Here is a 17305-nt window from a genome sequence, read left to right on the forward strand (position 1 = left end):
AGGGGAGGCTCAGCTGGCTTCAATACATAGCATCTAAGAGAGCCAGGTTTGGAGTCAAATCATTTATGCTGTGTGAATTAGAAATGGGGTATATTTGGAACACCCTAATGTACACTGAGGGAGGCACAAAATTTAGCCAAAGATTCAGCAGCTATGGAGTGGCAACATCATCTGTGCTGTCACTAATTGAGCTATTGCTCAATCAAGGATATTGTGTCACTACAGACAATTTTTACAGCTCACTTGAACTTTTTGAGTTTCTGATCAAACATAAAACTGATGCCATTCATGTTTGCCAAACAAAAGCTGAAGACCGGGAAATAGTTGCATGGCAAAAAAAGCAAAATGATGGCCCAGCGATGCCGTGACAAAAAGGATGTCTGCCTTTGGAGCACTGTACACAATGCCGCCACTGCTATGACTAGAACAAGAGGTGAGAAAGAAATCCTCAGACCACAGGTTGTATTGGATTACAACAGCACCATGGGAGGTGTTGACAGAGCCAACCAGGCGATTACTTTCTATCCTGCTGTTAGAAAGCAACAGAGAAAATATTATAAAAAAAATTTCAGACATCTTGTGGAACAGTGTTTGTGGAATGCGTACATACTCTTCACACAAAACAATGCCAGGCCTATACCTCACCCTGATTTCATATGCAAGATTTGTGAGGCCATATGTCTGAAACATCAAACTGAAGCAGAATGGAAAGGGGTCGTGTAGGATGCCGTGCTACCTCAGTGGTGAACCCAGAACGCCTGACTGGTCGTCACTTTATAGACCATATACCACCAAGCGCAAGAAAGGAAGCGCCAACGAGGATGTGTGTGGTGTGTTGTGCTAGGCAGGATTATGCCAGGAAAAAAATAAGAAAAGAAACCTGGTTCTACTGCCCAGATTGTGACGTTGGACTCTGTGCTGTCCCTTGTTTTAAGATATATCACACCCGGAATGTTTATTAGTTTTTATGAGATAAATGATCAGATGATCAGATAAACGTATATTTAGACATATAAATCCAGACAGACATGAACTGACTTAAGGAGGTTAAGTTTTAGGTGAAAGTTAGATGAAGTATATTATTAGTATTCCCACTTTAAGACACCTATTTAAAACAATTACCAACTAAATCTGGCAATAAATGGTCTCTATCTTTTGATGAACTAACACATTTTTATGATAACTATTTTTTAGTTACCCAAAGACATTTAAAGACATCTATAGGTTTGGAGGATAAACTTATATCTGAAATAAATGAGAATCTATTTAACATCAATTTTTTTGCTCATCATCACAAAGGAATATATTTATATAGCAGTAATTGTAGATTCCAAAAAGCATTGCGATGAATCAATCTCTTACATTTAAAACATATGCCTTAGGAACATTTACCTACTGTGAATGTTTAATGAATTGATGATTTTTCTAATATATAAAAGTATGCTCCAAGATGTATGTTTCAAGACTAGAAATTTCACAGCAAGTTCACTCAACAGACTCTAAAAATTAGTTTTACTTCCTGAACTTTAATGCCTGTAATATTTGTCTATTACTTTCAGTAATGTTTCTGGTATTTTTAATTCTCATTGCAAAAAATAATAACAAATATGGAAAGTAACTAACGTTATAACTTCATTTAAGTGATTACACCTTTTGTAAAATATTTTTCATAGCAAAGGTATTTTAACACGTACTACAATATTTTACTATAATCCATATGGTCATCAGCTATAGACAATACCTTTAAAAGCTTTTCAATTTTAAATTTTAATCAATTTATTTATAATAAGCTAATTTAATATAACTTTAGATTGTAACTAACTTTAGGGAAATCATACATTTTGCTTTACAAAGCATACAAAAAGAATACCTGTACAGTATGTATATATATGTAGAACATGTCACTAAACTTGTTAAATGTTTTTATACTTTTTTTATGTTTTTAAACATTTTTAAAAATAGGATATCAACATTATCAATAGTTGTGAAAATTTTTTTGTTTTTTTTTGCAATTAAAAGAAAATAGAACATATATAGAAATAGACAAAAAGTATATTTGGCTATGGTGCTTAGTATATACAAAATAAATCGGTATTGTTTACTTTTTTCATACTAGTAATACTAATACATTAAAATAAAATGCATAGTAATTTTTTGCAATACATAGACCTTGCATTAGGCTGAAAATAAACTAAAGATACAAATAATTTGGCTTAGGTCTTTGTTCTGTGCTATAAAAACCCAAAGCAAATTTAAGAATGTCTTCCAGTTGGACATCAGTAATTTTAACTCCTAAGCCAAATCTGATTATGTTTATAGGATAAAAATAAAACTAATACATTTTGATAGAATGTCTTGATTTTAAATTATTACAATATACATTCAGTTTGAATTCTATAGTTCTATATTTACATGAATTTTTTGTTTATTTTTAAATACAAAAATTGATAATATATATATATATATATATATATATATATATAAATATATATATATATATATATATATATATATAGTTCAATTGATAAAGACATAAGAACAGATAACCAGAGGTGCCAAGACAGACAAATATGATAAATAGAAAAAGTAAGTTTATCATACTCTTCAACTCAGATTCGGTTGCCATTAAAATAAGATAATATTTAGACTGTAAAGCATGTTTCTCTAAAAAAACAAAATTTCTTGTGCAAATGTCTTTAACTCATTGATTTCACTGCCATATTTTATCTTTCTGGTCATTAAAAATGTGGAGGAGAATTCGTCCGCCATATTTATAAACCTGTTTTCCTCTTCAATAATGCCATGCTTAAAAAAGTGGGAACACATTTTCTTTTCAGGGGAACAGACTTAAGAGTAAGAGGTAAGAGTAAAAGAGTACTGTAGCTTCCCTACCATTTTACCTGGAGACTTCCTTCATTGAAATAGCTTATACTGTAAAAACTCATCAAAACTGAAAGTGGCAAGCAGGTCAAAAGTGATTATCTTTTCATCCTTTTAATCTTATCTCCACTTTCAAAAATACGATAAACCAAAAATTTGAATTTATTTAGAAATAGCACATTTTTTTTTGCAAACAGCCTGTTCGGTGCCTGATAAATGATTAAGTTAGTGATTAAGTTAGGTATTTTTTTCAATTTTTTTTCAATATTTGCAGCTACTTTCTGCAGAAGCCTAACTCCTATCAGTTAGAGATGGTTGTGATATTAACATTATGAATCATTTCCTGGAGTTTTATATCATCAACCATACATTCCATTTTTCTACTGATACAAACATGGAAATTCCATGAGCAAGCAATATAGTTTTCAGTTTTTAATTCACAGTTTGTTTTTGTAAAAGCTTTTATTTTAATTCAAAGAAACAGGAAATGTGTTTAGTTTCAATGTATTTAGTTTGTTTTAAAATATGGAAACACAATGCTTGTGAGTTTGTGTATCTGCATGTACTAGCTCTCATGTATTAGAATTGTGTGGTATTGCACTTGCTTTAGTCTAAAAAAGCCTAGACAAGGGATCCATATAAGCCAGAAACACACAGATAAACCCAGCTTGAAAAAAACATTGTTTAAACCAGCTATTCTCTAGAGTTTCTCCAGAGCTTTACAGGGGTCCCATGAGCCATGGCTTTTTAAAACAGTGAATTTTCTTTTAAACAAAAAGCTTTAAAGATTCAGGAGATAAGAAAATTTTAAATGGCAAACATAATAATGCATCTTGCATCTAAAAGGAACCTTTTCTTTATTTTCAATAGAATAGAGGTGAGTTTAAGCTTTTATCAGTTATTATATTATCTGTGTCTTAGAGGAAAGTTGTCCTTCACTTCTTGTCTTGTAGCAGGAGATGAGAGGATGTATTTCTCATATATTTTCATTCATAAAAACAATATAAAAGTCAATTTAAAAAATTACAACACAGGTTTGCACTCTTTAATATAATATAACCTATGAGAGCTTCACCGCCTCCCAATGGTGGAGAACAGTAAGGAGCCATTTGAAATGTTATCTACATTTTTGATGTGAATTAAACATGTATCTGATATTTATTTCACTGTGTTTGTCTTGTTGCCTCTAGGGGGTGCTATGGTTTGCACAAAAGTGGTGTGAGCCCCGAGAAGGGCCAAGGCGCAGAGTCTAAGCAGCAACCAGGTCGTCTCCAAAGCCTCTAGTGGTGAGGATGTTGCACTGCTGGGTACTGTCAGGTTGCGGTTCTTGGGCCCACCAGAGTGGGCAAGATGATACTCAGTACCAAATCACTAGGTGGAAAATGTCAAGGAAGGCCAGAGTCAAGACAGGCAGCAAGCAAGAGAGGTCAGGGTCAAATACCAGAGAGACACAGAATAACACCGGGACAGCACAAGGGAACTGGCATGGAAACAACAGACTGGGCCACAAGGGGCCCACAGCAGAGCTAGGGGGGTCTAAACTAGTAGATACACGATGACAAACACTGAGTGCTGAGTCTGAGCTAGGTAAATAGTCAGAGATGATTAAGAGGCTACTTTCTGATTTTCCGACAGGATGGGCAAAACTGATAAAACTTGGAAGAGCAGGCACGCCTAGGGTCAGAACTGCCCACATGCGCAGGAGAGAGGCGCTTTAGCAAGGAGGTCTGACAGCATGGTCTGACGGAAAGAGGGATGTATTGACATGATTTACAGGTGTGAAGTGGGTGTAGAGTCAGCTTTATTATTCTTTCCCATTTTTTGAATGTTGTTATCTTTTTATTTGGTAATTATGCATATAAAAAGGGCAACAACAGTTGTCATCAGAGAAAGCTATAACATGCACAGATTTCAGAATCAATAGTACTAGCCCTATCAATACATAAATATATCAGGCTGTAATTATATATAATTTGTGGATAGATTTGCTGATATTGGAAGAACACTAATGACAACTATGATACATATTTAATCATTTCAGGGATTTTAAAGTACATCAAGTCAAGAGCTAGAAGTAATATTAAGTGATTTTATAAAATGCTGAGCAGCTTTCTTTTGCTGGAAGCAATAAATAGAAAAGCTGTTCAGTGTAGAAAACATTTGAGATGAAGTGAACATGGTAGACATTTTGCTTAAAATACCTGCATATGTAAAATGCAATCTAAATTTGTAAGGCACATTTGTTTTGATGAGATTGTTGTTTACACTGCCTATCTAAACTCACTTCTAAAAATACTGCATTGGTTCATTTTGTATTTCTGGAACAAATATAATTTTCCAAATAAATAACATTTGATAACACACATATTTGTTAGCTATAAGGGGTCAAAATCAGATCCACTAAACTTAGAAGGCGTGAGGTGACAATGTTACCATCCTAAACCTTAGAGGGATCCAAAGCAAGTCTATCAATGATCCTCACAAACAAAGCCTTATGACATAACTAAAATATATATTACAAAAAAATAAGTAAATTATTTGTTGACCAAAAATAAACTTACCTGGTCAATATTTTTAATAGCCAATGTTCTTTGCAATTTTCAGTTATGACCACTGAATCATCAGTGTCGATTAAATTTTCCACCAGGACCTTTTCAATAGGTGGGACATAAGAAAAGTCTTTGTCTGCTGAATCCAAAGTCACACAGAAGTTATATGGGTAGGGGAGTGTTAAAGTCCCATCACTAAACATAGACAGCACTCTGGGATCCATTGGAGGATACAAGCTTGTACTAAGAGAAGTTGTTGGGGGGTTTGAAGCTCTGCACTTTGATATGATAAACACCATAACTGTTATAAAAAAAGGAAAGAAGATCAGTGCTAGGGCAACCACTAAGTATAGCTGCAAATTTGAATCAGAATTTTCATCTGTTGTTTTTAGGAATCATTTGTTGAAAACAGTCTGTAAAAACAAGACTTAGGGTGGTAGTAGCTGAGAGAGAGGGGATTCCATTGTCTTTCACCATCACCACAGCTTTATGATTCAGAATATATTTTCCTTGAAAGACCCGTGATGTCCTGATTTCTCCAGTATGTTCATTGATGATAAAATAAAACGGTTTAGAGACTTGTATGAAATGATAAGACAGCCAAGAATTATGCCCAGAGTCTTCATCCACTGCAACCACTTTTGTTATTAAAGATCCAGGTTCAGAGGAGAAAGGGACCATCTCAAACATAGATAAGCCTTGTTCTGGTGGAGGGTACAGGAGTTTTGGTGCATTGTCATTTTGATCCACTATTCAGATAATGAATAACTTGTAATACAAACTTTTTGTATTGTTCATAATCAAATGACCTCTGAGCATAAAGACATATATTTGCATGTCTGAAGATCTATATTGGTATTAAAAATTGAATATGTTACCTTAGAATTGTCCCCAGTATCAGGATCTGAAGCACTTACACTGTATATTGAGGCACCTGGTAAGTTGTTTTCCTGCACATAAGCAACAAAAGTAGATTTCATAAAAACTGAGAATTGTCATTTATATCTGATATCTCTAATATAATGCTTTTTCAGGTGAAATAGGGAGGAGACCCTCTGACAGTAGCTACAATAGATATGTTATAGTTAGATATTTTTTCTTTATCCATAGTTTCTGTAGTAACTATCTTATAAAAACTGTTAGATGACAAAATTAATTCAAAAGGTACCTTCTCTCCAATTTGATAGTCGACTTCCCTATTTTCCCCAGAATCTTGATCATGAACCCTTATTACAGCAATCACTGTCCCATGTTCAGAATTCTAAGGAATAGAAGAAGACAATGAAGTAATGATTATCTCTGGAGCATTATCATTGTCATCGATCACTTCTATTAATACGTTAGTATGGGCGACAAGGCCTCTTCCATCTTTGGCTTCTATGGAAAGTTAAAAATTCTTTTTTTTTCTCAAAATCAAAATTTTTGTTTGTTTGAATTTCCCCATTGGTAGCGTTAATACTAGACATACCTGTATGATGGATGCTTTCTGAGGTTTTGGTAAATGAATATGTAATTTGTGCATTGGTGCCTTCATCTTTATCTGTTGCCTCCACTGTACTTACAGTTGAATAAATTAGTGCATTTTCACTGACACTGACTTTATACAATTCTTGAATAAAATAGGAGGGTTATCATTGGCATCAGTTATAATTTTTTTGATTAGGGCTGTACCAGATCTAACAGGACTTCCTCCATCCAAAGCTGTAAGAATAAATTCATGAACATTTTGTGTCTCTCGTTCCAAAGACTTTTCTAATACAAGTTCTGGAATTTTACTTACATCTGATTTGTGTTTCTCAGAAAGCGTAAAATATTTGTTATCACTTATCTTGTATGTCTGTATGAAATTGATACCAATATCTGGATCTTCTGCTTTTTGTAAAGGAAATCTGGCTTCTGGTAGTGTAAGTTAAATACTTTCTACAGTAATAATTTCATGAAAAAACACTGGAGCATTATCATTTATGTCCTCAATTTCAATATTTATATTGAAAACATAGAGAGGATTTTCAACCATTGCATCAAATTTTAAAGCGCAGATAGCTGCTGACCCACACAAAATCTCTCTGTCTATCCTGTCCTTCACACAGAGATTTCCATTACCTAAATTAACATAAAAATATTTCTCCGAAACATAGGATACAATCTGCAGTTTTCTAGAGGAGAGATTGGTAATATCTAATCCAAGAACTTTTGCAATATTTGCTATAACGGAGTCTTTTCTCATTTCTTCTACAAAGGAATAATGAATCTGACTGGACACTGAATGACACATGACAGAGTAAGAAGGAAAATATTACTTGCCAACTGATTCCTTTATGTGTCCTTAAATGTTCTTCCTGCTCAGGCATTTTCAGAATCAAATGCTTCTCCAAAATCCTTTTGGGAAAATATAATCCAAGGAAGTGTGTACAAGATTGCCTAATCCAAAGAGATACCAGAAAATGTTATGTATAGGAAATCAGAAAATAGCTGTATTGTTTCTTGGAGACCTGCAGAATGTAACTGCCTTGAAAATGCTTGTGATTTTTTTCTGTTTCTATACATTTCTTAGTTAAACAGCGGCGCTCTGAGGACAAACAGAGGAATTGCAGTATTTAAAAAATTATCTTTCAAAGAAAACGTTATTCTTTTAAGTATATGTACAGTAATAGGAAAATAAGAATGAAAATATTGCTTGCCACCTTTTTCCTTTATGTGTCCTTAAATTTTCTTCCTGCTCAGGCATTATAGCATCTAAATCTTCATCAAAATCCTTTTAAAAATGTAATCCAATATTGAAAGGGTATACTAAATTAATTACTTAAAAATAACAGCAAATGTTTTGTATTGTGTTAAGCGTGCAAAGAACTAGGTAACTAGTGGTTTTCCAGTTCTGCCATTTCTTGTTTAAACAGCGGTGCTGTGAGGACAAACTAAGGAATAGAAGCACTAAAGAAAATTATTCTTTTAAATAGGACTTTTTAAATAATCTATCTATATATCACATATTGCATTAAGACGTGGCATACTGAAGATATAATATTCTGTTTTCATACCTTGAGTAGGGTATGAATTATAATTCAGTAACTACAAAGTACAGAAGCTCTGCAAACATAAATATCTTTTTTTACGAGCATTGACATAGCTATGCTTTTCTCAATTAATTTTTTTTCAAAACGTAAGTGTGTATTATATGAGAAATTGCTGTTTATGTTTTAGGTTGAAGTGAGAGAGCAGAATACCTATACTCTAACTTTAAGACACTTAGGAATGGCAACCAAGTAACCCTTTGAATCCTCTACTAATATATGATTAAGTAACAGTTTAGTGAATTCAACGTGAAACAAAGCATCCGTCCATCAGATCTATTTTGGAGTTTTTATTATCACATGGCATACATTTTACTAAATGAAACATTAAAGCAATTCATTTAATATAGTTTAATACATTTTTCATTATACTGTCTGTATTTTTGACATTCTTTAATTTAGGTCATATGACTGGTAATTTTAAATCTCATTAGCTTATACTGCAGTAAATATTCATTATGGTAAGTAACAATTAGTATATATATATTTGGAATATACAAGTGGCTGGCTTTTTTTTTCTATTATAATATAAAAATCTTGTCGGACTTGTAATGCGTCTAAGACAGCAGGTACATAGTAATATATGCAGTAATAAAAATTAGAATGTTTACCCATACACTAATAATACTGTTGATGCCCAAGTTTTACCCAAACTTTGTTTTGCATTTAATATTTCTTAAATTATTATTTTACATATTGGGGTTCTGTTGTGTACCTTTCTCTCCCTCTCTCTCTTTGTAGTTATTACCCTTGTTTTAAATTCCAACTTTTATGGTTTAATGTTACTTTGAACTGCTTATTTACCTTCTGGAGCAAAAATTTCCTCAGTGGTCAAGTTCTTCTGTTCTTTTGGTTAGGATGTGGAATGATGCATATTTGAGTATCCCAGGAAATTCTTCCCATGTTCTGTGCTCAATGGGTATCTCTTGATCCATTATTTATCCAAATACTTAAGTATTCTTGTTGATTTTGCCATTCATTGTTATCTTATGAAATCCTAAATGGTATTTTTGTTCTGTTTATTATTAAATTTAGTTTTGCAATTACAGTCATATTATCTGAGAATGTATCAATGGCAGTGCAGTCTAGCAAACTTTTTCCTTTTTTAAGGACATTCCAAGTGTAGCTCATTTTTCCTTTAAAACTTTTGTACATGTTTTTTAAGACAAATCCTTTTCCTTTGCAAAAAAAATAATTAACAACATCTCTGTCCACTTTGCCACTTTAATAAAATCATCATATATTGTTCACTTACTTTGTTCTTTTTCAATTGGTGATTTCACCTATCACAATTACCTGTCTACTTAATCATTATAGTCTTTTAATGTTCTTGTAAGATTATATGTTGCCAGAACTTCCTCTTTAATAGATGATATATCAAGCATACAGACAATAAAAGAACTAGGTACTTGAAATAATAAATACATATAAAATGTAATATGCATCTTTAAATAAACATGTTTAAGTATTGGCAAGTTGCAGTCATGCCAGATCTTATAGTCACATGAGTTTATTTAATTAAAGATCTTCAGATTGTAAAAATGCATTACTAAAAAAATAATAAAAAAAAAAAACAAAGGAAGCTCTAAAAACTACAAAATGAGAGGTAAACTTGTAAATAGGACAAAGAGTTGAGGATATATTTATAAGCATTGTCAAACACTATACCCTAGAGGTATTACGAACATCTAATACCCAGCAATGATCCCTAGATTATTATAGATCCTAGAAGAGTACACCATCCCCAAAAGTACTGTTTTGTTGTGGTAATTGTATATATTAAATAGAAACACATATACATAGATGGAATTAACACACTTTTAGGTTTTGCTTTAAACAAGTTTAAAAAAACAGAAAAGTCTTAAAGGTATGTATTTGCATTTTTTAAGTATTGGACAGAAACACAGAAGAGTGATTTCAGAAAAAGACTAAATGGTTCACTGAGTCTGAAAATGTATTTATTTTATCTTTTAAAAATGTTTAAACATATTTACTGTTCATTTCTGTACCTTTTTCTCAAAGCCTGTGCTGGAAATCTTTAAATAAATAATGATATATTTAAATAATACACTTATATAATTAAATTCTACTCCTTATACCGCCTTTTGGCGGCTGACCTGGAACAGTAAAGCACTCCACGCTACCTTCTGGCAGGGCCTGTCACAGTGCATTAACCACCTGGGCGTTACACTGATGTCTAGATTTCTGTACCAAAAGCGTTACAGGTTTTCATGAATTTTTTTTTTTTAAATTGTAGACCTGTAACTTACAGAAATATGTCCGAATAGGGGTCTAGTAGATATAATGAATTTTGTATTGGATTGAATACAAACTCCTGTATCCAATCCAATACAAAATGAATGAATGAGTTTCAATTTTAATTTCCCGCACACGCGCCGACGGCTTTTTTTTTCCTCCGCCGGCCGGCTTCTTGTTTCTGAGAGCACCCGGCGCTGGAAGGAGAAGGACGCGGGACGATCAGCGGGACCAGGAGACGGCACCCGACGCTGGAGAGGGAGATCGACGCTGGAGGACGACGGTGGAAAATGGACACAACGCTGGATGAGCACAGCGGGACCAGGTAAGTGGGGAGTGAGAAAAGTACGGGGTTATCGATTATTGCAACTTTTTTTAATACGAAAAAGTACGGGGTTAGCGGTTGGGAGGTTAAGGATAAATTGGCTAGTTGAGAGATTTCCCTTTTTCTTGGATGAACTGATCTCCCTGGCCGTCCAGATTGATATTCGTTTCCAAGAACGTTTTCTGAAGAGATCTCGCTTATGCAAGATTTTTTCACCCCGGCTTGGAACCGTCCTTCCAGCGGCCTCTTGAACCTCTGGCCTGTCCTGTTCCTCCTATTTCAGAGGAACCCATGCAACTGGGCCATTCATGTCTGTCTTCTGAAGTAAGGTCCCAGCGTTTTTCTACAGGCCCCTGCATCTATTGCGGACAGAAAGGACATTTCCTTAAACTTTGTCCACAGAAAACCTGGAAACTGCAGCGCCTAGTAAGCTCTGAGGGGGGCATGGTAGGTCACTCTTCTCTCCACTCCAGTGTCCTACAATAAATCCAGATTTCCCTTGAATGCCTTCATTGATTTTGGAGCAGCAGGCCATTTCATTTCTGTTTCTCTTGACAAGGATTGTGCCTGGTCTATAAAGCCTTTGCCTCAACCCTTGGGTATTTCTGTGATTGATGGAACCATTCTGTCCCATGGACTTACCCGCTTTCAAATTTTGCCCATGCAAATGTCTATAGGTGTGCTACATCAGGAGATTATAACCTTTCTTGTTCTTCCCCAGGCCTCATCTGCAATCCCCCTGGGACTCCCATGGCATCAACAAAACTCCCCAGTGTTAGATTGGTTTACTCCAGGGGTAATGGCTTGGGGCCCTTCTTGCCACTCCCAGTGTTTGACTAAACTAAGGCCTCTCAAGCCCCTCGCTATCTCCACGATGAAGATTGCTCCATCTATCCCTACCCAGTACATGGACTTTCAAGATGTCTTTTCCAAATGCAAGGCCGAGCAGCTTCATCCCCACCAGACCTATGACTGTGCTATAGACCTCATACCTTCTTCCACACCTCCAAGAGGTCGGGTATACCCTCTCAGTCTTCCTGAGACTAGGGCTATGAATGAATACATAAAAAAAAAACAGCAGCGCGGATTTATCTTTCCCTGCGGGCTCAGGACTTTTCTTTGTCCAAAAGAAGGATGGGCCTTTTCCTCATTGTATTGACTATCGCGGTCTGAATGCCATCACTGTTAAGAACCGGTACCTGCTGCCCCTTATCCCCGGGCTCCTTGACCATCTCAGTGGTGTCCCGGTTTTCAATAAACTGTACCTCCGAGGGTCCTATAACCTAATTCGGATTAAGGAGGGGGACAAATGGAAGACAGCTTTTAATACCAGGGATCGGCATTATTATTATTATTATTATTAATAAACAGGATTTATATAGCGCCAACATATTACGCAGCGATGTACATTAAATAGGGATTGCAAATGACAGACTAATACAGACAGTGATACAGGAAGAAAGAACCCTGCCCCAAAGAGCCTACAATCTAGTAGATGGGGGAATTTCACACACAATAGGATGGGAGATATGTATTGCTGGGAAGTAGTGGTGGTTTCAAAAAACAGAAGAAGACGGGTAGGCAAGTTTGAAGAAATGGGTTTTGAGGTTTATGAATATCTGGTGATGCCCTCTGGTCTCTGTAATGCCCCGGCTGTCTTACAACACTTTGTAAATGAGGTATTTCAGGACCTGCTATATATCTGTGTTGTGGTCTATCTGGATGACATCCTGATTTTTTCTCCTGACTTGCCCTCTCACAGACAGCATGTCTGTTTAGTCCTGCAAAGTCTCTAAGACAACAGACTCCATACAAAGGCTGTGAAATGCCTGTTGTGGTAGGAGTGGCAATATCTCTTGAGGGGTTCCCTGCACAAGGCAACTATTTTTGTAGACCATAAAAACCTCCAGTCTGTTTGTCGCCTCAATCCTTGGCAGGCCAGTTGGTCATTATTCTTTTCACTGTTTGATTTTGATGTCCCTTTAAACCTGGTTCTGATAACTCCCAAGCAGATGCCCTTTGTCGCTCCTTCAATCCACGTGATTCTGAGATTGTTGATGAGCCAGAGTTTATCATTCCTCCACACCACATCCTAGCCTTGACCTCTCCTATTCCCCCCAAATATTACAATAGGCAGACGATTCCAAACATTCTGGTGATCTGGGTGTTTATAGAACACTCACATTTTTCTCCCGTCTGTACTGGTTGCCCAACCTTCATAAGAATGTGACAGACTATGTCAAGGCCTGTGCTGTCTGTGCTCAGACAAAGTCACCCACCTGTGCCCCAGCAGGTCCACTTCTTCTTTTGCCCATTAGCATGGAGCCTTGGTGTCACCTTTCCATGGGTTTAATTACAGATCTTCCACCTTCCAAATGATGAACTGTTATTTTGGTGGACGTGGATCACTTTTCCAAAATGACCCACTTTGTATGTCTTCCATCTTTTACCATGTTGGTGCCAGTTTTTATCTGTGAAATTTTTAGGCTCCACAGTATGCATGCGCATATTGTATCTGACCGTGGGGTTTAGTTTACCTCCCCCTTTGCAAAGGCTGCTGTAAATCCTTGGAAATTTTTGCTGAGTTTTATTCAGCATATCACCCTAGCTCAGACACAGCACTCAACGTTTGTGCAACATGTCTCCCCTAGTGCCGAGCCCCATAGCTTGATGAGCAAGTTCCTCTACACCTGTTGCTTAATTTAGTGTTTCCTCTATCCAGCTCCTGTGTGAACCCCTTGTTGCCCAGTCTATTGTTTCAAGCCATTTCCCTTGTGCTTTTCCAGTGTTCCTCTCTGTCTGTAGATTTTCCTGTGTCATGTGTGCCTCCTGTTGCTTCCAGTGCCTCCTGTGTTCCCTGTGTCTGCAGTGGTACCTGTGTCACTGGTGTCTATTTCCTGGATCCCTGGTATTTAACCCCTGGCTTGTGACCTGACCTCTCTTACTTGCTGCCTGCCTTGACCCTGGCCTTCCTTGACAATTCTTCTTTTTAGTGATTTGGTACCGTGTATCCTCTTTTCCACCCTGGTGTTCCCAAGAACCGCAACCTGGCTGTAACCAGCAGTGCAACATTCTCACTACTAGAAACTCTGGAGAAGACCTGGTTGCTGCTTAGACCCTGTGTCTTGGCCCTTCTCGGGGCTCACACTACTTTTGTTCAAGCGGTAGCATCAAACATTAAATGTGATCAAATTAACAGAAAAGGGGCATATTTTGCACTATACCCTGTCAAGTTTCATCACAAAAAACTTTCAAAATAATCAGACAACAAGCATAGCATAGCATATAAACATAGTATAAATCAATGTAAATTAACTGTTATACAGGAAGAGACTTACCTGGTCCACACAATCAGTCACTAAAATTTTTTAACAGTTTCATTTCCAAGTCCAGAATCATCAGTGTCAATTAAACTTTCCACATGGACATTTTAATTTGATGGAACATTAATAATAGCCAACGATTCTTTGCAATTTTCAGTTATGACCACTGAATCATCAGTGTCAATTCAATTTTCCACTAGGACCTTTTCAGTAAGTGGGGCATATGTAAAGTCATTGTCTGCTGAATCCCAAGTCACACAGTGTCACAAGTTTTATGGGTAGGGAAGTGGTAAAGTCCCATCACTATACATGGACAGCACTCTGGGGTCCATTGGAGGATACAAACTTAAACTAAAAAAGGTTGTTGGGGATTTTAAAGCTCTGCGCTTTAATATAATAAACACCATAATAGTTACAATAAATAAAAGGGAAATCCGTGCTAAGGTAACCACTAGGTATAGCTGCAGATTTGAATCAGAATTTCCATCTTTAGCACGACTGTCAATTTTAGGAACCATTTGTTGAAAACTGTCTGCAATAACAAGACTTAGGGTGGTAGTGGCTGAAGGAGAGGGAATGTCATTGTCCCTCACCATAGCAAAAACTTTATGATTCATGATATCCTTTCCTTTAGGGACACGTGATGTGCTTATTTCACCAGTATGTTCATTGATGATAAAGTAAAATGGTTCAGTGATCTGCATGGAATGATAAGACAGCCAAGAGTTATGTCCAGAGTCTTCATCCACTGCAACCACTTTTGTTAATAAAGATCCAGATTTAGAGGAAAAAGGTACCATCTCAAATATAGTTAAGCCATTTTCTGGTGAAGGGTACGGGATTTTGGTGAAATTGTCATTTTGATCTATGACACGAAAAATCAATGTGGTGTTGCTGCTTAGGGTGGGTACCCCAATGTCATGACCCCTTATTACAGCAATCACTGTTCCAGGTTCAAAATCTTCAGGAATAGATGATGATAATGAGGTGATGATTATCTCAGGAGCATTATCATTGTCATCTATCAATTCTATTAGGACCTTGGTATGGACGACAAGGCCTCCACCTTCTTTGGCTTGAATGGATAGTTCATAGTTTTTTTCTTCTCAAAATCAAATTCTTTATTTGTTTTAATTTGTCCATTTGTAGAGTTGATACTAAATATACCTTTATGATGAATGCCTTTTGAGGTTATCGTAAATGAGTATGTGATCTGTGCATCTATGCCTTAATCTTTGTCTGTTGCCTCCACTATAATAACAGTTGAATTAATGGGAGCATTTTCATTTAAACTTACTTTATACATTTCTTATGTAAAAAAAAGGGGCATTATCATTGGCATCTCAAATAATCACTCTAATGAGGGCTGTACCAGATCTAACAGGATTTCCCCTATCAAATGCTGTAAGAATTAATTCATAAATATTTTGTCTCTCCATCCAAAGGCTTCCAAGTTCTGGAAATTTACTTTGATCTGGTCTGTTTTTCTCAGACAGTGTAAATAATTTATTATCACTGAGTTTGTTCGCCTGTATGGAATTATTAGCAATATCAACTTTGTAAAGGGAATTTGGTTCCTGGTAATGTATATTCATTAATTTCTATACTATTGGTGTTGGAAAAAAATGTGGAGCATTATCATTTATGTCCTGAATGTCTACATTTATATTGAAAAAGTAGAGTGGATTTTCAACGTTTGCATCAAATTTGAGGGAACATGTAGTTGCTTGCCCTACACAGTATCTCTGTCAATCCTGTCTTTTATATGCAGATTTCAATTACTTAGATTCATATAAAAACATTTCTCTGAAGAATGGGATACAATCTGCCGTTTTCAAGAGAAGAGATTGTTACTGTCGAATCCAAGATCTTCTGCAATATTTGCTATAACAGAATCTTTTCTCATTTCTTCTACAATGGAATAATGAATCTGACCAGAGACTGAATGACACAGCCAGGAATATAGGAAAGAAAATATTACTTGCCGTCTGATTGCTTTGTATGTCTGTAAATATTCATCTAGCCAGGCATTTTCAGAATCGAAATGTTCTCCAAAATCCTTTTGGAAAATATAATCCAACAAAGATATGGTGTATCATAAATTCTTGGTCCAAGAAAAAAAAAACAGAAAATATTTTAGTCTATAAAGAGATCCAGAAATTGTCTGTATCCTTTTTTGCAGACCTGTAGTATGTAACTCTCTTGAAAAAAACACTAGTAATTTTCTTTTTCCATAAATTTCTTGGTTAAATAGTGGTGCTCTTAGGACATACTTAGGAACTGCAGTGCTGAGAAAATATCTTTCAAAGAAAACTTTGATCTTATTAATATATGTAAAGTATTGTATTACATATATTACCTTATGTTTTTATATTGCTCTAATATGTTTTTATTACACTAACCACGTAACATTGGCACTGATTCCTCACAGGTAGGTATACTGAAATTACCTGAAACATTTAGCTAGCAACATTAAAGTTTAGCCTCAACCTCAAATACATCATAACCTATTCAAATAATCATCATTATCCTATAGTTAATTTTAACAATAGAAATATAAAAACAATACCAGACAAATAATTTTAAAAGATATAATGCAGGTGTTTTTTCCTCAAAATTATTCTATAATAGTTTGGGTATTTAAAAAAGTATGACAGCCAAACCAAAATCCCACTAGGTTAAGATGATCCTTTTATTGATTTTGTAATAGTTGACATTAACATGAAGTTTTCTATCTATTTTAAATTAAAAAACATACAGTATATTTGTTTGTATTAATAGAACATGTGGTTATGTGGGCTTACATTTTTTCAATTGGACAAACAAAATTGCTTAAAATATGCAACAAGTAGCAGGCAGAATGATGGATTTTTTTGCATCCAAATTTAAGGAGTTGCACAT

The 17305-nt window shown here is 35.5% G+C and overlaps 1 long non-coding RNA gene across 1 annotated transcript in view; it reads right to left on the bottom strand.

The window, feature by feature from the left end:
• LOC140323516 (uncharacterized) overlaps window positions 1–6692 on the bottom strand; it is a 139146-nt gene extending 132454 nt beyond the window's left edge. The window contains exons 1-2 of the long non-coding RNA XR_011919393.1: window positions 6598–6692; window positions 5442–6379 (exon numbers count right to left, since the gene is read on the bottom strand). This is a non-coding gene — a long non-coding RNA (uncharacterized lncRNA). The remainder of the gene's footprint in view (window positions 1–5441; window positions 6380–6597) is intronic.
• Window positions 6693–17305: the final 10613 nt, after the last annotated feature.

This window comes from Pyxicephalus adspersus, chromosome 2 (genome assembly GCF_032062135.1).
Source record: "Pyxicephalus adspersus chromosome 2, UCB_Pads_2.0, whole genome shotgun sequence".
NCBI classification, from domain to species: domain Eukaryota; kingdom Metazoa; phylum Chordata; class Amphibia; order Anura; family Pyxicephalidae; genus Pyxicephalus; species Pyxicephalus adspersus.